Source organism: Paroedura picta, chromosome 9 (assembly GCF_049243985.1).
Source record: "Paroedura picta isolate Pp20150507F chromosome 9, Ppicta_v3.0, whole genome shotgun sequence".
In the NCBI taxonomy this organism is placed as follows: Eukaryota; Metazoa; Chordata; class Lepidosauria; order Squamata; family Gekkonidae; genus Paroedura; species Paroedura picta.
Window position 1 is genome coordinate 30,641,515 of NC_135377.1, and position 21,265 is coordinate 30,662,779.

A 21,265-nucleotide genomic window follows, 5' to 3' on the forward strand; every position below is an offset into this window, starting at 1 on the left:
GAACGCGAGGCCGGCCTGGTGGAACAGGGCGGGGAGGCCCGGCCCGCGATGCAGCCGCACGCCGCCAGGCCCCTTGAGGGAAGGCGGCTGCATGGGGAAGTGGCCGCCCGACGAACGAATGCCCCCCAGGGCACCCCATGGTCACTCGCTGGGTTTTCCTGCTGCCTTCATCTTTCCCTCCCATTATTGCCTGTTCCTGGGTCTCTTCTTATAATGGGACCAAAGCAGGATCGCCTCGGTTGAGGCAGTTCGCTCCCAAGGAGTGTGCAGGCTTGATTCGATCTAAAACCAACTTATCGGTCTGCTGGATCCCTAAAACGCACCTCCAACACTGCATTTCCAAGGAAGCAACTTCCTACCTGTTAGGTTTTTTTAAACAATAAACAGGGATCTGAGTGTTGCATCCCTAAGCCGATTCCCTTAAAAAAAATTAATGAAATTGACAAGTTGGGAAGAGTGATCAATAAGGAGAGACCAATCATGCCCCCCCCCCAACTCTCAGTGCTGTGAGACTATTTGCTTCTCTCCACACCCTACTCTTTGCTACACATAGCATCTCACTACTCCTTCCAGGATGCAATTCACCACCCCTTTTCTACCCTTATACTGCTATGGGTTTTCCATCCTGGCAAGTATAATGTTGGGGCAGGGCTGAAGAAGAAGATTTGTTCCATGAAATCAGTGAATATTTCAGAGCAGGAGCTCTGAGGTGCAAAACACATGATCATTTTAAATAGATGACACACATGAATGTTGTAGCAAGTATTTGTTATAAGAGGCATTCTCTCCTGTGTGAGGAAGACAAAAGAATGTTTAAAGATGGCCTTGGGTACTGGATATTGTAGGTTTTTTATTTTAAAAAACTGCTGCCTGATTAATTGGGGATATCTTTAAAATTGTTTACAAGTGTTAGACTTAATCTGGTTAAATGCCTAAAAGTTGCAGCCCCATAGAAAATGAGTATGCAGGTAATAGGCAAGGCTGGAACCCTTCTCCCTAGCATCCAGGAATTGTATATGGAGAAGTATTCAGTCAAAGGATACCACACCTGCTATCTCAAGTGTTAGAGCCCAGAAAAAAAGGAGACTGCCTAACTGAGAACCAAGCCTAAACTGAAAGGGATATTTTATTTCCACTTCAAAGAACTTTCTACTGATTCTCTAGGGCACACACTGGCACAGGTGGGAGACTCACAGAAAATGTCAAAAAGGGGCACACTGTTTCCTTGTCAAAAACTGGCTTGTATTCTTCGACAGGAAACACAGAATGTTTCTCATAACAGTGAAGGTAAACGGCACACCACCCAGAAAATTACCATCTGGCAGGTTAGTGGTTTGGTATACAGAGTCTTGATTTTCATGCTTGCTTTCTTTAGGAATGATTAAGCAAAATGTAGCTGCCCTGCAGTGTATTTGATTTTGTCTGCCAAAAGTGGCTATATTATAATTAGAACTAATTCTGAAAAATCTCCATTTGTTCCAAAAGTATATGATGACAGTTCATTTTGCTTGTATAATTAGGGAGGAACTGCCTATAGCTGTTAGATTTTGGAGCAATCCCTCTAACTGCCTTTCAAACAGCAATTTTGTCTGTAACAGCTAGCAGATCATATGAAAGTCATCTGCTGATTTCTGCATGGTAAAATCGTGATTAAGGGACAGGAGAAAGTTAAACCATTTGCCCAATGTTAAGTTTATTGTAATGAAGCACAAAGAGGATTTGATCTTGGCTGAGTACAATATAAACGGTATGTGTATATGTGTATATATTCATTATAAATATAGTAGAGACACAGTACTCAAAAGTTATGCCAGAAGCATAATAGCACATTCGTGATATAAACAAAAGAACATAAGAAGAGCCCTGCTAGATCAAACCAGTAGGCTGTCTAGTCCAGCATCCTGGTTCACAGCGTCCAAGCAGTTTCTCTAGGTGGCTAACAACAGAGCATAGAGGCCTTCCCCTGATATTGCATCCTGGCTCTGTGATTCAGAGGGTGAGTGGTTTGCAGTGGTCCCCAACCCCCAGTCCGAGGATCGGGATCGGTCTGTAGATCAGTCGGTACCGGGCTGCGGTTCCTCCTTGTCCTTCTCCCTGGCTGCTGCCTCAAAATCCCTTTTTGCATGCCTAATTATTGACTTACATTTCTTTTGCCAGAGCACGTGGTTCCTCTGGTTAAGTTCATTGGGGCAGACCTTCCACTGTTTAAAATACACTTTTTTATAGATTCCTTGATTGGCATTGTTAACCACACAGGCCTTCTTTTAGACTTGGCTGTGGCTTTCCTAAGCTGTGGAATGGGCTTCAATTAGTATTATTTTCAATAGCTTCCAAGCTTCCTCTAGGGATTTGACTCTCTTTCCCTTTCAGCTTCCTTCCCCTCATTTTTGTAAAGTTCCCTCTTTTGAGACCTGAAATGTTACAGTTTTGGACTTTATGGGTAACTTTCCATTGTCCTGACCGCTGGCCTTAATAGCATTATGGTCACTGTTCCCAATTGGTGTAAGAACCTCTACATCTCATACAAATGAGAGTGAAGGAGAGAACCTTTTATGCACATTGTATAAAACACCATGAAACACAACAGGGGGTTCATCCACAGCAAGACTTCTGTAATAGGAGATGCAGCATAGTAGATTCTCAGGGGCTGATGTTCTAGAATCCTGGATCAATAAAGGTGAAACTAACAGTAAAACTAATGCACACAGGAGGGCTTTTTTCTTTGAATACTGAGCACTCAACATTTCACCTAAGATTAGAGGAACAGGAAACATTATGTTAAAAATAATAGCTGCACAAACACAGGATGGCAAATAATCTCAGGGCACTGTTACTGCATCCTGTTGGCTGCATTGCGGGAAATGAGCCCTGAATTTTCCCATCCATTTTGCAAATCTTTCTCATAGTAAGATGGTAAAGAAACAGTGCATTTTCTGTTTTGTAATATCCAGCTTCAAGTACGTAGCCCTCACACTTTCCTTCCTAGCACAATTTTTTCCTGGCATCACCTTTCCTGGAATTCCAAGCTTCAGAAATAATACAAAGAGCGGTTTCGTACTAGAGTAACGTAAAATGTCACTGGTACTTTGTAGTGTCATCCAAATTGGTAAGTGACTAAGCATGCAGGACATTCATAACTGCATCCTAACCAATGGCCAAAGTGCCAACAACAAAGTACCCAATTACACTATGGAAACTTTGTTCCATCCCTTTTAAAATAAAATGCACTTATCAGATAACTGCAGACCATAGCAAGGACTACACAGAGGGAACTGTGAAATGTAAGAGAAAGCAGAGGAGCGACCTGAGGGGAGAGACCAGGCAAAGCTTAAGATCTATGATCTTGTTAGGACAAACCCTCAAAGAGCCTTTCTCAATTTTTTTGCCATTTAGAAACCCCTGGAACATTCTTCAGACTTTGAGAACCCCCAGAAGTGGTGTGATAGTGCAGAATATGGTTGGGAAGCATTCATAGAATCATAGAGTTGGAAGGGGCCATACAGGCCATCTAGTCCAACCCCCTGCTCAACGCAGGATCAGCCCTAAGCATCCTAAAGCATCCAAGAAAAGTGTGTATCCAACCTTTGCTTGAAGACTGCCAGTGAGGGGGAGCTCACCACCTCCTTAGGCAGCCTATTCCACTGCTGAACTACTCTGACTGTGAAATTTGTTTTCCTGATATCTAGCCTATATTGTTGTACTTGAAGTTTAAACCCATTACTGTGTGTCCTCTCCTCTGCAGCCAACAGAAACAGCATCCTGCCCTCCTCCAAGTGACAACCTTTCAAATACTTAAAGAGGGCTATCATGTCCCCTCTCAACCTCCTTTTCTCCAGGCTGAACATTTCCAAGTCCCTCAACCTATCTTCATAGGGCTTGGTCCCTGTGTACATTGCTGTGTACTAGCCACCCAGGGCCCCTCTTCACCCACTCCAGGCTCATCATTGGCCATTGGGGTTATAGTCAATATTGGTCATATCACCTGATAAATGTTTACCACATTTAAATATATATGTATATACATCAATGAATTAATTTTCACCCATTCAGGAAACCCACCCAGGGCTGTCAAGAAACCCCAGGTTTCACAAAACCCTGGTTGAGAAACCCTGCCATAAAGCCAGGTCACCAGTTATGGGTGGATCACTTTGGGAATAGACAGCAAAGCAAGCACCCAGTGCTGTCTTTGGCATCTCCCTAGCTCCTCCCTTTTCCTCAGGTACAGACCAGAAAAGTCAAGGAGGCCAGATATACTCATGTTGTCTTTTCATGTGTGAGTGGCTTTTTGTGTGTTTCCTTAAACTCCTTGACCTCTGTGATGCTGGATTTGTCTTCCACAAGGCTCTCACCTGGAGGCTTTTGGGGCCCCAGTTTCATAAACACTTATGATAGCATTATGAGATTCCCCCCCCTTACTTTTGTTTTCAATTAAGTAGGTTAAGTAACAAAAAAAGACCAATCTGGCTTATTAGGCCCTTTAATATTGCACAGAAGAGAAATAAAACATGAGTAAATGTTTTGCTTCCCATGGATTTATAGATAAATTCAGCATATCAATATAAATGAATAAAACAAGATTCTTTTACCCTTATTTTTAAAAGGTGGCAGTGGAACTGATTGGGTATTTTGTCAGACCACTGAGACCTGTCTTGAACCTAATGCCTCTAGAAGGTCCAAAAATATGTAAATGGTAACACTTTACAAAACACATTAGACACTGCTGTGTCTAATTTACTCGTAATAAGAGGCACACATCACTACTTTAAAGTTGAACTAATATTCTTAAATTACTATGGGTGTAAAATGGTGTCACATTTTTATCCACATCTTGAGCCAGCTTTGAAAGGAGAAGGGATTAAGTGGGAACAAAGCCAACTGATCAGGAAAAAAAGTCTATATGTTTTTTTTTGCTTTGAAACAGTTGCAAAAAAAAAAAGTGAACCAGAAACCCTATTTTTCCCCTTTATTAAGTAAAAAAGCAAGTTTTTGCACTAAACTCTGACCCAGATCCACCAGAAATCACTGGGCTCCCCCATGGGGCCCAACAGAAGCTTTTTGTCATCACCACAACAACTGACTCATCTGGCTATTTTCTTTCGGTCAAGCTTGACTATTGTGCAAGCTCAACTAAGAGCACTTTGGTATCCATCATAAATGGCTTTCATTTAGATCAGTTATATATGGACTGCTTTTCTGATGCCAGTAAAGGACCGAATAGCATTTACAAAATTTTGGAACTTGTCATTTTTTCTAGGAACCAGAAACACCAAGCAGGATAGGTATGTACATCACAGAAGCAGAAAAGTGCTTTGTGGCTTCCTAAGCAGTTTGATGGCCAAATTATTAGCAATTTTAAAGGTTATGATTGAATGTTGAGTGGCTGAAATGTTGCAGGCCTGGTTCCAGTGCACAAATACCAAGCAAATCTGCTTTTTTAAAAAAATCAGTCTGGAAAAGTTCACGAAAATTAGGAAGGAATGTTTTAAAAACAGCATTGAGCAATTATACAAAGCATGTTGGAAAATTAGTATTTCTGACACTGCAATGAAGACACCAAAGCACCAGTTCTTGATTAATTTCCTGGCTTCAGTTACTTACTAAATACATGAGAAATATGATTCCTTCTTTAGCTTTTTCATTTTTATATTATGTTTTCTCTTTTAAAACAATGGCCACTGACTATGGCGTTAGGTCATTCAGTGGAGCAACTAGTTATCTTTGTACTTGCTGGGGGAGAATGTGCACACCATAGAAAAAGTGGCAGTGTTATTTTTTTAATGTTGTCATTGACACACATTCCCAGAGGGAGAAATAACTTCAGTAATCAAAATTATAGTTGCTGCCTAAATAGCATTTTAAAGGTCTATTGACCTTCTCTTTCTCCCTCCACAGCACATTTTCTAAATTCTTAAAGTGCTTCCCATACACTCTCTCTGTAATGGAGAAATAAACCAGTATTGTTATCCCTGCTTTTGAGATCAGGGAGGGAGTTGCAAGACACTGGCTTCTGACCAACCAGTACATTCATTGCACAGATGATTTTTGAGCAGTATTTTCTGTGCTGCAGAGAATGGGCGAAAAGCAGAGGAGGATGAGGGTGAATGTAAGCAGGCCTGACAATGTGTCCAGGGCTGGTAATCCCCACCCCCCACTCACCTGCTCCAATGGGGACTCCAGCTGCAGGAGAGTCTCACTGCTGAGTCAGGCAGCTCGTCCAGGGGCTATGACAAAAGGAGCTGCGTCACACCTCACAAGGGTGAGTCTGAGTCTGGAAATGTGCCAGCAGCTCCCTCTGAGCCTGGCAAGTCCAGCGCATGCCTATAGCAGCCAGTAGCAGACCAGACCTGGGAACAGACCAGAGACCAACAGAAATGGGGGCCTCCTAGATCCTGTGCTGGCAGGTGAAGCAGTCTCTAAAAACCTCAGAGGAGTGTGGGACAAGAGAGGGGAAGGACCAGCCTGGACAGCCATTAGCCCAGATTCCCTTTACTCATCATGAACCTATTCCTGAAGAGCCGTTTGGGGAGTCCATGGTCAGCCCACTCCCAGACAATTCTTTGTTAAGTCAGCTCAAGGAAGGCCAAGACATGCCCTTGCATCCAAAGGTCTGGCATAAGCCTAGGAAGTGGGGCTCAGGGTGCAATAGACTCCCCACACACTGAGTTCCGGCCCTTGAGTTTGCTGCAGAAAGGATACTGGAGGACTCATTTGCCTGTCAAGTATCTGGAACCATGCAAGTCTCAGGTGGTCCTGGGGGTAGATGGTGATTAGCCCTGGGCGGACGGTGGCAATGAGTACACAATGGGGAATCTTCACGGGTGCGAGGGCAGGCAAAATGCTGCAGGGACTGTCATACGTTTCTCCCTCCACACAGGCTTGCTCCTGGTTGCTCCCTGATGTGAAGAACTATAAGAAGTGGCAAATCCAGTTTGGATGATTTCCCTCATCTCAAGGCAAATCTGGCCAAAACTTCTGCCAGCCCCTGCACAGTCTCAGGTTGCTGCTGACGTCATATGAAAGCAGCACTAAAACTCGCCAGCAACTAAAAGCTTATTCCTTGTGTAGAATCGGTCCAGGGATTTCCTCCTCATTGTCTTAACTACTGCACACAAACCTTTCAGTGAATAATATTTCATCTAGGGGCTGCTCCATAATCTCTAGCATAATCTGCAGTTTTTCTGTTAATCCTGCTCTGGAGAAAGTTTTGCAGCCATGGCTTTCATTCAGAAAGCTGAACAAAAGCTATTGCTCTGAATATGGAGGGAAGGCAAATAAATCATATTTCCCTGGTGGGGGACAAAAAAGGAAAGGGGTAGAATAGCTTGGATTTCAATTTCAGTTCCCACCTTATTCGATTTATGTTTCCTTTGACCTACAAGCCAAAGTTGAGAATTCAATGTTTGTTATGGGACTTTTGGGGATAAATCCTTTAAGATCACTTTTCAAGAGTGGCTAGCATCCTCTTAAAAATTGAGTCCAATCAGTTTGCATTTTTCTAGGGTGCCATGATTCGATGAAGTAAAAAAAAAACAGGTCAAATCACAGTAGTATCAGATTCTTTCTTTCTTTCTTTCTTTCTTTCTTTCTTTCTTTCTTTCTTTCTTTCTTTCTTTCTTTCTTTCTTTCTTTCTTTCTTTCTTTCTTTCTTTCTTTCTTTCTTTCTTTCTTTCTTTCTTTCTTTCTTTCCTGGAGCAAACAAAGAAAAAGAAATGTATTTCTGAACGTATTTGTGTCATTTCGGATTTTGCAGTCTTTATCTTTACAATAAACATACTTTGAGAAAAGTCTGATATAGTAGCTGGTTCACATGCCTGCCTGCTGCATTATACACATGAGCCACTAGGTGGGGCAAGGAAACAAACAGCATTTGATGGTTTTCTCTATAGATCCTCTACCATTGGTTGTATGGCACAGCTCCTACTTGTATTTAACTTTTCTTATTTGTGTGTGTGGGTCTGCTGGTAGGAATATTCACACTTGAATACACTGTGGCCCTGGTGAAGTGAGTTGCCTGTACAGAATGTCAAGTATGGTAGAGAATGCCAAGTATTACTATTAGAAACATCGCTAACCTTATTGTCAACAGTAAAATAAAGTTTTAATCCAGTGGCAACTTTAAGACAGGCAAAGTTTTATTCATGGTATAGGCTTCTGTGTGCCAGATACAGCTAGAATGTGAGTCCTATATACTGGAAAGTGGAGTGATTTCAGGTTGCAAATGACATTAGTGGGCAAATGACAATAGCAGGTGAATAACAATCACAGGTGGACTCACATTCTAACTGAATCTAAAGAAATGAGTAATAACTCAAGGAATCTCATCCCCTGCCACCAATTATGTTAGTCTTCAATGTTGTTCTTTTCCACCACATTAGGAAAGTATGCCTGTACACTCTTTAAAAGTTTGCTTTCACAGGTGGTATTCTTTATTCTTTTAGATTTCAGATTTTTCTGCAAATGTGGGTCACATTTCAGATTTGTAGAAAAATCCATCCTGTGTTCATGGTTCCAATATCTGGATTTAAGTATCCACAGATTGAGAATTAGATATATTGATGACATTGACCAAAAAACCACACACAACTAATAACGTGTTTGCCTTCAGGACCATGGATTGCAGGATAACAAAATCAGAAATTATTCTCTGCACCCTTTGTTGCTTTGCAGTCTTTTAAATTAGAAACAAGTCTCTGCAGTGTAGGAGAAATTGTATCATGCTGTGAACAATAGGACACATACAGAGGCCCCTGAATCAGTCAATTACTACATTACCTGACCTCTGTGTGAACTAAAGTGTGCTGCTGGCTCTGTGAATGACAGTTTTTTTGCATGGTAAAGCCAGTATTTCTTGCAGGAACATCTGCTGGTACAACACCTGCAGCAATTTTTGAAGTCAGTTAAGAACTGGATGGTATTAGTTACTTATTGTACCAGCAAACTGGCCAGGTCTTTATGGTGACAGAAGAGAGTAGCTTGACAAATAGCCATTTGTTTCTTTTACTTCCAGATTGCCAGTTACTTAAGATGACGTTGAAGAGCTTACTTGTAGAAATGGACAATGTTTATTCAAAAACGTGTAATTATTTTTAGCACTTATGCCAAATCATACTCTTTTATGGCCTAATTTGCTGTTGCAATAGAGTTGCATATGTCCATTCTGTCAGCATGGCCCAATTTTATGATTAGGTCAAAGTATTTCAAGGGACCCCAGAGGCTGGAGAAAGGTGAAAGCCCCCCCCCCCCCGCCAGAAGAACTGCAGGTATAAGTCTAGGGTTTGTGTTGTGGACATTCCACCCATAAATGCCTCTGTGAGCAAGTGTCTAGCCACTGCTTCAAATTCATATGGCATTTGGACCAGTGGTATTTGGACCAGAATTAATTTAGCTAGCCTGGACATGGACCAAGACTGAAGCAACAGTATGACTGAAAGCTAAGAGGTGCGGTAATAATGCTATCAAAGAAATGGTTCAGCAAGAGTGGTTTGTCAGAGAAAAATAGCTTCCAGGGTTTGTTTTCAGAGATGAAGGTTTTGGTTCATGTTGCATTAAAAGATCATGTAGCTCCTCAGTTAAATCACAAATTGGCCACAAAAGTATAGGTAACATGGATATCTCAGCAGATATCGTACACTGAAAAGGAATGCATCTGTTTAAACATAATGAAATGCTCCTGAAACACATGCTTTGAGAGCTATATGCTTTGACACATGCTTTAAAGAACCATAGCTTTCTGCCAAGGTAGGCGTTGGTTGAATACATACTTTGTACCCTTCAGTTTGTTTGTGGTTTTGTATTTCTTGTAAGTCCATTGTGGCACTCCTAAACATATTTTAAGGACACCAAAGGACACATTTTGAGGTCTAGGGAGCTAATAACCGAAGATATGCATTCAACTGGAAAATACCTCTGAAATAAAAAAAAAAACATATTCAAAGCCAAATACAGAATTGTGCTGGTACAAAAGAGTAACCAAGAGACTGAGCTATAAATGTGGAAGATCACTCATCTGCTATGATGAAGGCACTCAGTGGCCCCCACCCCATATTTACAGTATGTGTAAAATCAAAATAATATTATTGTATTTCATTTATCCCCTACCTTTCTCTCTTCTCCTTTTCATCCTCACAACATTCTCTGAGGTAGATTAGACCTTGAGCATTTGACTGGCCCAAGGTAAGCCTGCAAGTTTCCAGGGCAGAGTGGAAATTCAGGCCTGGTTTTCCTAGTCTGACTACTACACAGTATTGCTGTAACCTTTAAGGGCTACAAAACTGAAGCAGTCTGAAATGCTATGTGTTTGCCCAAAGAGTAATTAACACGTGGAATTCACTGCCGCAGAAAGTGGGGGCAACTACAAGCATAGACAGCTTCAAGAGGGGACTGGATAAACATATGGAACAATGGTCCATCAGTGGCTATTAACCACAATGTATAGATGGAAGGAACAGTAGGTCTTGGGCAGTGATGCACTGTATTCTTGGTGACTGGATGGCAACGAAGAAGGGCTTCTGGAATTCTGCCCTCTCTAGTGGACCTCTGAATGGACCTGGGTTTTGGCCACTGTGTGACATAGTGCTTGGCCTAATCCAGCCTGACTTCTCTTATGTCATTTAAAAAATGTATTGTTATTTGTTTGGTTCAGTTTTTCACTTCTTAATGTATGAAGCCCAGTAATGTTGCTTTTAAGGTAAAGGTAAAGGTATCCCCTGTGCAAGCACCGAGTCATGTCTGACCCTTGGGGTGACGCCCTCCAGCGTTTTCATGGCAGACTCAATACGGGGTGGTTTGCCAGTGCCTTCCCCAGTCATGACCGTTTACCCCCCAGCAAGCTGGGTACTCATTTTACCGACCTCGGAAGGATGGAAGGCTGAGTCAACCTTGAGCCGGCTGCTGGGATCGAATTCCCAGCCTCATGGGCAAAGCTTTCAGACGGCTGCCTTACCACTCTGCGCCACAAGAGGCTCTTAATAATGTTGCTTTTAATTCCTGCTATATTTGTTCTTATTCTAGAAAAGACAGAAACTGAAGTAACATTAGTCAGTGGCTATGATATAGGTTAATGAATCTTCTGTGACTTGTGTACCTCACGTTGTTTCAGTGATATTTACACAAGAATTATAGAAGTATCTACTCCCCCCCCCCCATATTTATGTTAGGTGCTTTTTTGTTACACTTATGTTGCATTTAAGTAGAATTCACCCGTAAATAATAATAGGAGTTAAAGCTATGTCACATCCCAAAGTGAATAGTACAAACTGCATGGTAGCAACTTTCCCAGTGGTTGCTGCTGGACCTGGTCCGAGAAGAGAAGGGAGCAAAGGTGGATTGGGAGGCTAAAATAACAAATGTACATATAAATTCGATTTTATTTCCTTCTGCAAACCTGGGAATTTTCTCAGGTATTTAGAAATATCTGTCTGGTCTCTTCATAGCCCCTATCTTGGGATGAAAGTCTTCATGGATGGGTTCAGGTTCAGGGGAGCCAGGTTCAGGGCAGCAGCCGGGGAGCAGGATGAGGAGCCGTGGCCCGGTACCGACTGATCAACAGACCGGTACCAGTCTCCGGACCGGGGGTTGGGGACCACTGATGTAGAGGATGGAGCAGGGTTGTTCTCTCTTGCCCCGGAGGGATGGACCAGAACCAATGGGATGAAATTAATTCAAAAGAAATTCTGTCTAAACATCAGGAAGAAGTTCCTGACAGTTAAAGTAGTTTCTCAGTGGAACAGGCTTCCTCGGGAAGTGGTGGGTTCTCCATCTTTGGAAATTTTTAAACAGAGGCTGGATAGCCATCTGACAGAGAGGCTGATTCTGTGAAGGTTCAAGGGGGTGGCAGGTTACAGCAGATGAGCCATAGGGTTGTGAGTGTCCTGCATAGTGCAGGGGCTTGGACTAGATGACCCAGGAGGTACCTTCCAACTCTGTTATTTAATGATGGACTCGTGTCTTGCTCATCATTTCTCACATTCTGCTCTTCCAGAAGATTAATGGGGTCAGTTTTTCAAAGTTAAGGGAGAGACTGACAAAGAGGTGAAGACAAAAGCAAAGTGCAATATGAATTTGTGAGGGAAACTGCCATTAAGGTAAAACAAAAACAAGACACAAGCAACCCAACTGATAGCAAATGTTTAGTCAAGAACATAAAACACAAAATTTTATTATAGTTGAGATTATTCCTGGCAATAATCTAAAATAGGCTTCGAAGAGGAAACACACTATTAAATGTAATGAGAGAAGCAAGCAAAATTATATTCACACCAACTATTTTTAATCCTCCATTCTTCACGCCTAGTCATAGTAAACCTTTTAAAAATAAGTGTAAGCGATATTGTTCTCTCTGTACAATACTGCACAAATCGAGCCCTTCTTTGCCATCCCCTTAGCTAAAGTCATGGTTCATGCGCTGTACGTAGGTCACACGAAAGTTGTTTACCTTGGATTGGATACTATTGGGAAGTGGATTTCCCCCCAGGCTTCCCCACAGCATCATGGTGTTTTATACGACTTTCTTGTGACTTTAATGCATTATTTTAGGAACGGTCTTGGCAAAACCATGAGTAAGACAGGAACACACATGAAGCTGTCTTATCCTGAATCAGACCGCCAAAGTCAGTATTCCCTATTAAACTGGTAGCAACTTCCAGATCCTCAGGGAGAGGTCTTTCCTAACACCAACTGCCAGATCTGAAAATGTCTGCGATTGAACTTGGGACATTTTGCATGCAAAACAGAGATTCTTCCACAAAGCTACAGCCACTTCCAGGATACTTCAGATCTTCCTGGTCCCAAGCATATCAATCACATTTTTCCTGCCTATATTCCCTGGGAAAGCAAATCCTCTCCACCCACCACCTGTCTGTCTATTTTGTTCCTTAGATCCCAGCTTTCATTAAAAAAAAAGTCTCTAGCTGCTTTCATTGAAGATACACCTCTACAATGAAAGGAACTAGGGAAAAAATTAAATGGAAAGTCATGAATTTAGAAAATTAGACAGATTGTTAGGACATTCTAATGCACTATGACAGTTGTTGATTTTAAAAGACACCTCCCCTTCTGGTGGCTGCTATGTGCCCTGGCAGGGGGAATGTCTCCTGTAAAAGCCCATCTGCTGCCCATTTCAGTTCTCCTGTCTCCATATCACTGACCTTCACACATATTCCTTTTATTGCAGGAACCAACCACTCCAAAGGTTTCCAGTTCTTGTTAAAATGTTACCCATTCTCCTTTACTTGCTGTTGACTATGAACTGTTGCCCCCACACATCTAAGCAAGACCACCTTTCTTTCTCCAAACCTTATGTACAAGGCTGGAATCTTCATTAGGCCATATGTTGCTTGGGGGACATGGGCTGTTTATTCTCTCTTGGTCTAACCTAACCAACAAGGTTCTTGTGTCCCCCTTGAGGAGAAAAGCAGGGTATAAATATCTGAAAGAATATGTGAAGCAATCAAGTTAAGGGGCAGTGGTGTCTGTGATCGTACACAAAGGGTTTACTGCCAAAGCCAGCCTTCAGGTTTTAAAGGATAGAGATTCCAGTTTGGGTAGCTCTCACACTGGCATCTCTCCATGAATGAATTAACCACAGAAGAGATATTACTTGACAGTTAAGCCCTGGCTACAGCATCAAAGCTCTATGCAAAATGTTTTGAGCTCAATTTCCCTCCTTTCCTCAGATGATGAGAAGGATAATTACTTCAGAATTGAGGTATACTAGGCTCGGATCCAAAGGTTTTGTGCTAAGGTAAGAAGCAAGTGAGCTCTTTACTACAGTGAATATTCTTGTTTTCCTACTCCTAGTGGCTCAGAGGTCAAGTTCTGCAGAGGGGCCTCAGCCAAAGCAGATCATTTTTTCCCCCTCCATGTGAAGAATGAGGGCAATTGTAAAAGAGCATCGCATCGGGCTTCAGAATGTCCTCAGTCTTCTGGAATTCTCAGCTTTCTAACGCCTCAGCCCACTAAGTGGGGGTGTTTTGTGCAATCTGTTCTACGTTTAGGGCCAGAGCAGCATAAGGGGAAATGCCTTATTGCCCACAGAGAGGTGAGCTCTGGTTTAACTTTTGCCGAGACCCCTTTCTGGACCCTGTTTCCTTGGGTGACGCTTGCAGAAATGTTAGTGGGTGAGTAATTTGTACTCCCAGCTGATGAGATACAACTCCTCTGTCAAAACAACATTGCCTTTACCCGCCTCCTCTCCCAAGACTGCCAGTGTTATTACAGAACAGAGGGAGCGCAGGGATGGAGTGCCGTACATTTTGACAGGACATTAAAGTTTGTTGCATAAATGGCTCTTTCCAAACAAAGGATTAACCGTGCTATGGTGTGCTCAAGAGGGCCAATGCTCCCTCTTCACAAAACTAAGAGACCTCAGGAGAAAAACAGTTGCTGTAAGGCATTCGTACCCTGCAGGATTTTTGTGTAATGCCCCTAGGAAGTGCTTATCCCACGATAGCCGCTTCAATGAACTGCTTGGATACATTCCAAGCTGTTTCTCTTGTATTATATAAATAGGCACATGAGGATAATTTGGAAACTGCAAGCATGCCCCTCTGCTCATCATCAAGGTTTGAACTCTCTTCACCAGGGCTTCGCTAAGAGAAACATAAATGGAAAAAAGGGAACAGAGTGAATCAGAATGCTGCTTCCTATTAATATAAAGGTACTTTCAAATATTGGGGAGAGCAGTATGTATGATGGCTTTGTGTTTAGCCAGAATGTAATTTGATTTTGTAGAAAAATGGTTTCCCTCATGCATCAGCAAAATGGGGGAAACACCACTTGTTTATTCGTTCTTAAAGGATACTCACAAGGAACAAAAACTCTGAATATCTCCCCCCCCCTTAACAGTGAAAACATAAAAGGCAGATAAAGAGTTATCTAAACTGCTCAGCAACCATTTTGTTCAATGCAAGTTGTGTTTCAACACTGGATGACAACCTCCCACCAACAGAAAAGTCCTTTGCATTCTTGGAAGATGTACCCTGAGCCAATAAAATGCTCCACCCTTAGGTGAATGTAGTAATAGGCTAATCCCTAATAACTGTATTTTTAAAGTCTCTTGTCTTCTAACTGTAATTAAACAGAACTGTCCTTAAGATTGTTTTCAGCTCCCAAACATTTCTTCTGTTATTCACTTATATAATATATATATACTGAATATAATTCAAACAAGTAATGCACACACCTATCAAATCATATCTCAACAAATCACTAGGCATCAAAATGGCTTTATGAAAATGCCAGTCTAAAAAAGACAGTGGAACACAGACATAATGGTTTTGCACTGAGCTCTTTTGAGCAGGAGATACTATAATATGGGAAGCCACCACTAAGAATGCCCTGCTCCATTTTGCTAGGGGTCCTATTCTGTAATTAGGTGATGCCTAGAACAGGGCACCCAGCTTGCTGGGGGGTAAACGGTAATGACTGGGGAAGGCACTGGCAAACCACCCCGTATTGAGTCTGCCATGAAAACGCTGGAGGGCGCCACCCCAAGGGTCAGACATGACTCGGTGCTTGCACAGGGGATACCTTTACCTTTTTAGAACAGGGCCCAACCTGCAAATGGCAGCATCTAGGGGTGCTCTTATGGGAATAAATGCTAATTAATATAAGGTGGCCAAAGTCACAACTGTTTTTATAGGTACTTTTTCAAATTTTGCCTAGTGGTTGAAACCCTGGGCCAAACTAGATGTGGTGGGGCACTAGTAGTTGTTTATTTATGTGTCTACCCATTCACTTATAAAACCAGGGCGGGAAGCTGATTTGTATATCAAAAGGGACGTGCCAGCTAAAGGGAGCTGAACTCTGTCCTCTCTCCCAGCTTCCCTTTCCATGCTTTGTCACTTCAGTTACGTCTCTATCAGTCCAGCCCTCTCACAGTACTGAAGACAGGCTGGCAGTAAGGGATTTTGCATAATGGAGTGAGGGGAAGAAAGTTAGAGAAAGTAACCTTCTCCCACCTGTGCCTCATTTGATATACAAATCAGTCTCTAACCTACCCTTTGTTTATATGTGGGAACAGCAGATATAGCTGCTGTGTCACGTGACAGTGGTGCAACTTAGTGGAGTTGTAATTTTCTAGACAGAAGAAAATCATTTCACCCCTTGTGCCTCTTCAGCCTGAATTCCTTTGCAAATCCTCTTTATAATATTTGTTCTTGGCTCCTTTGTGCAGTTAAGGATTTACTATTCCTTGACATTTTGAGTAAATTTCATATTTCACAAAAGGTGTTAAACAACCTGTCACTTGGGTGAATAATGACCAAGTCTGATCCTTGACCTATGAGAAAAAACAAACTAGGAGGTCTGCTTCAGAGAAATGTTTTGGCACCTCAGACCTTCGAATATTACATTTACACACACACACACACACACACACATACACACACAATGTGAATCTCTCAATATCCTTAAATAGTAAATAAAATTAAATTAAATCTACCCATGCTTTCAAAGCAAAGGAAAACTTTTCCAGACGCACTGAGCTTAAATATAGGTTTCTTAACCAATCCTAAATGCTCCTGATCTCTTTAAAGTACTGCTTGCTGTAATTCGTAGATATTCTTTGATTTTTGAAATAATTTGGTTTAAGATCTGATATTATGATTTATTCTGCCAACAAATAGAGATGAACAGCCTATTATTATTATTATTATTATTATTATTATTATTATTATTATTATTATTATTATTATTATTATTATTATTATTATTGTGCGCCACTCCCAAAACCAGCTCATGGCTGGTTGCAGATGTCTCATTAAAACCCCAATAAAACCCCCATTAAAACGGACAACAAATCACAATAAAAGCAGAAACAACTTGGTAATAATGCCTTCCCAACATGTGCCTCCTCCCCTCCCAACCTCTTGGGGAAAGAAAGAGGGTCAAGATGACAACTGACTGCTGCATAACACCAGGGGGGCGGGTTCTGCTATCTTCCTCACTGCCCCCAGCCTCAACCATAGACCTGGTAGAAGGGCTCTATTTTGCCTAGGAGACTTGGCAGATCATGAGAGTAAACTTTGAGTTCTACAGCCCAATCAACAAGTCAGAGGCACTTACTTGGAAGTCAGCTTCAATAAATTACATGGGACTTCCTTGTGAGTGGATCTGTCCCACAGCAGAATTGCCCACATCCAGGTGGGGCCAGGAGATCTCCTGGAATTACACCTGATCTTCAGATGACAGAGATCAGTTCCCCTGGAGAAAATGGCTGCTTTGGAAAGTAGGCTCTGTCTAGCAACCCTGCCCTTCAGAGTCCCAGGCTGCATTCACATATTGTTGCATACTGCCTTCTGTCCCACTATAGAATCATAGAGTTGGAAGGGGCCATACAGGCCATCTAGTCCAACCCCCTGCTCAACGCAGGATCAGCCCAAAGCCTCCTAGAGCATCCAAGAAAAGTGTGTATCCAACCTTTGCTTGAAGACCACCAGGGAGGGGGAGCTCACCACCTCCTTAGGCAGCCTATTCCACTGCTGAACTACTCTGACTATGAAAAAATTCACAATTCATAATAACCATTTGCTGGTGGATTGTCTTGCCTGTATTGGAAAACCCAGTGGCAAATGATTGCTACAGCACAATAGCACAATATATGTGAGGATGCAGCTCTAGAAGAAGAAGAGTTGGTTCTTATATGCCACTTTCCTCTACCTGAAGGCATCTCAAAGTGGCTTCCAATCACCATCCCTTTCCTCTCCCCACAACAGACACTCGGTGAGGTAGGTGAGGCTGAGAGAGCCCTGATATCACTGCTCGGTCAGAACAGCTTTATCAGTGCTGTGGTGAGCCCAAAGTCATCCAGCTGGCTGCATGTGGGGGACTGCAGAATCGAACCAGCTTGCCAGATTAGAAGTCCGCACTTCTAACCACTATACCAAGCTGGTTCTAGAGCTGGAAAGGGTTTTATAGGCCATCTGGTCCAACCCATGCTTAATGTAAGGTTTATATGAACTTTAATGATTTGTCACAAAGCTGTATGAATCCCTATGTGGGTAGGCCCCACTTGCAACTGATCCAACACAAGTTGGGGAGTGTCTCAAGCAGCCCAACAGGCTGTATTGGGGCCGTATTATTTTGAAGAATTCCAACAAAGTAGTGTGGAACCTTTTCTGCACGGAGGCATCTAAGGTGCATCACCTTCTGTTTTGAAATCCATGCTCCGCTAACACGTGGTTGCTTGTTTCCAGACGGGATTCTTCTCCCGCGTTTGCCAACTGCCTTGTCCCAGGTTTTTGCTTCCTGACAAGTCAGGTGGCTGAGTGGAAGTCAGGATAATCTGCTTCCCCCTCCCCTGTTTTGACTTGTCAGTCACTGTGATATGGCGTCAGCCACCTTTCAGCACCGTACTCTCGCACTCTAGCGCCCTCCAACCCTCCAAACATAGAAGAATAATTTTTAAATTAAAAAAATCAAGATTCACATAGCAATGCAGATCCGCCACAACATACAATGATTTAAAGTTAGCGAAGCAGTGTTTTCATGTCTTCCTCCCCCCTCCCTTTGCAGGAGAGCTCGATTTGCAAGCAGCATGGAGGGGTGAAGGAGAAAGCAGCTGTTTTTCCTTTGGCTCCACAGCATGGCTCCAAACAGAGCAGTGCAGCAGGGCAAAGGACAAAGCAGCGAGGTGACCCGGCTCTCTGCCTTGGCTCCCTCCCACATGGTTAGGCTACAGTCCCTTAAAAAAAAACAAAGGAAGAACATAAGAAGGTGTGTCTCCCCCTTGGCTTCACCTAAGCATGAGTCAAGCAATGCATGCATTAAGTGGATTGGGTGTGATTTCATTGCACTGGAACCACATTGCAATGCGTTTCCATACTTTTATTTTAAAAAATATACAAGATTGCCTCTGCAGCTCAGCTTCAGTAAGCAGGCTCCCTTGCTAACCCTGCAGGAGGCTTTGGAAAAAGTCCTTTGAAAAAAGGGTGTGGTGGTGGTGGAGGAAATTACTCCAGGAGTGGGTGGCTAGTTGGGAGGGTGGGGAAAGGGACAGCCGAGTTTTCCCTTCCTCGTGTTCCTGGTGCAACTTGCTACTCATCGTCTCCTGCAATAAAAACGGGAATACTGATTTATCAGCATTCCCTTATCACGGGGCAATGGCCAGGCAGAGTTGTGCCAGCCTCAGGAAAGCCCCAGGAGGGAGTCGACATCATGAGGAAGCCTGAATAAACCCTGCAAACAAGCAGAGGGTAACCCGAGGAAAATGACTCATACAGAAATAGGCTGGGATCTGACAGGATCACTTTGCAGTCCTTTCTCAAGATGGAGGGAATGGTGCAATTTTTCTTCAAGAAAAACCTCCAGCATTTGGGGGCCTTTCAGTTTAGAAAAACAATGCAGGGCATGATAGAAGTATAAAGAGAGTGACAAGAAAGGTCTTTTATCTCCTTATCCCATAGATGCACTGGTGGACAATAGATTCAGCTCAGTAGATTCTTTGAAGTCCTGCCTAAACCTATGTGACAAATCTGACCTGAATGAGCAAGTTAGCCTGATCTTATCAGATCTTGGAAGCTAAGCAGGTTAGTAATTGGATGGGAGATCTCTAAGGAAGTCCAGGGTCATTACAAACCACCTTTGAACATCTCTTGCCACACTTTCTACCATCACCACAGATTCTGGAAAGACCAACAATACGCTTAATCACAATAGTAACTGACTTAAGGATTTCACTACCACAAGATGTAGTGATGGTCATTAGCTTTCATGACTTTTAAGGGAGTTTGAACAAATTCATGGACAAAAGGCCTATTAAGGACTAGAGTTGTCAGATCTGGGTTGGGAAATACCTTGAGACTTTGGGAGTGCAGCCGGGAGAGGGCAGGATTTAGGGCAGAGTGAGACCTAAATGAAGTACAATGCTATGAAGTCCACCCTCCAAAGCAGCCATTTTATCCATAGGAAGCTGATCTCCATCACCTGAAGATGAGCTGTAAAAAGGGGGGATCCACAGATCCCACCTGGGGACTAGCACCCCTATGACTATTAGCCATGATAGTTAAATGGCACATGGCCAGACCTTTTTTTATGTCCCAACAGAAATGTTGTTATCAATATTCACAAATTAAATCAAATGCTATGCAAAGTAAGTAATAAAACTTGTCAAGAAATGCATAATTCGGCGAGCTGCTTTGTTTGGCTGAACTTTGGCAAGGTAGAGATGTTTATTGTATTTAGAAGCGGGCACACCCACAAGTGTCATTTTCCTTTGTAAGTCGGTCCCCAGGTATGCTAGCAATCCTTTCCCGGGGCTTCTTTGGGAACCCTTCCACTAAGCCCTGTGAAGCACCACTCCGTACCAAGAGCAGAGAGTTCTTCCCTCCTTCAGTGCCCTCTGGGAAACAGGTGGAAGCAACATTCCAGGGGCTGTGTGAGGTTTTCTTTTGACAAAGCTGACTGCATGAAACGTTCAGCTTTAATGAAGATGAATTTCAAGATCTGGCTAGTATCACATATGCGGCAGCATCAACTGTGTCTTCTGAAGCACTGTTAGAATTTATGAGGAGCACCCTTCATGTCTAAACATTTGCACTGGCAAATCTGCCTGCAGGAATGGCGTAAAAACTGTGCCACACGGTGTATCCTCATAGTTTGTGGCACTATTCAGGTGTCAGATGTCATTGTACTTAAATGCAGCAATGTATGAAATGATAGGATTGAACAGTTTCAGAAAACGTATGATGAAATTAGGACTAGAAAGTTGCGCGGAATTCTCATTTTCTTTAGAATAATACAAAGTTAATTTAAAAAACATGAAGCATGTTTATTTAGCATACTTTCTTAGAAGAAAGTTGCTGTGGTCACAAAAGTCTTCTCCTGTGTAATTGTTTGGCCATAGAATCTGGCCCCTTGTGCTCAAGGAAAAGAAGCTTTCCCTTGTGCTTTAGGAAAAATAGCTATTTCATATATGTGTGTGTGTGTGTGAAAACTGGTCACAATCTTGGCAAGACTTTTCTATCTCTATTTTTGGTCTCAGCATTAAAACTTCCAAAGTTTCCTTTTAAGGATAAAAAGGGAAATAATTTCCTTTGGTGCCAATGCTATTAACTGTATGGATAATATTACTTCTCTGTGCCAGTGTGCATTTTTTAAGATGCAAAGTTTGAAGTGGGAACTATGCTGTAAAAGCTTCTTTACTGTTCCACTTATGGTGTGAACAGGGGGAATTAGTTTAGGTGATCTGCCTCTAATGTCTGGGAAATGTTAATCTTAAAGCCGTATGTGTTGAAGGGCTGCAAGTTTTAAATAAATATTCCATGTA

The 21,265-nt window shown here is 42.4% G+C and overlaps 1 protein-coding gene across 1 annotated transcript in view; it reads left to right on the forward strand.

Annotated features, from left to right (window-relative positions):
- STAU2 (staufen double-stranded RNA binding protein 2) overlaps positions 1-21,265 on the forward strand; it is a 321,968-nt gene that overhangs the window by 270,615 nt on the left and 30,088 nt on the right. The window lies entirely within an intron of this gene.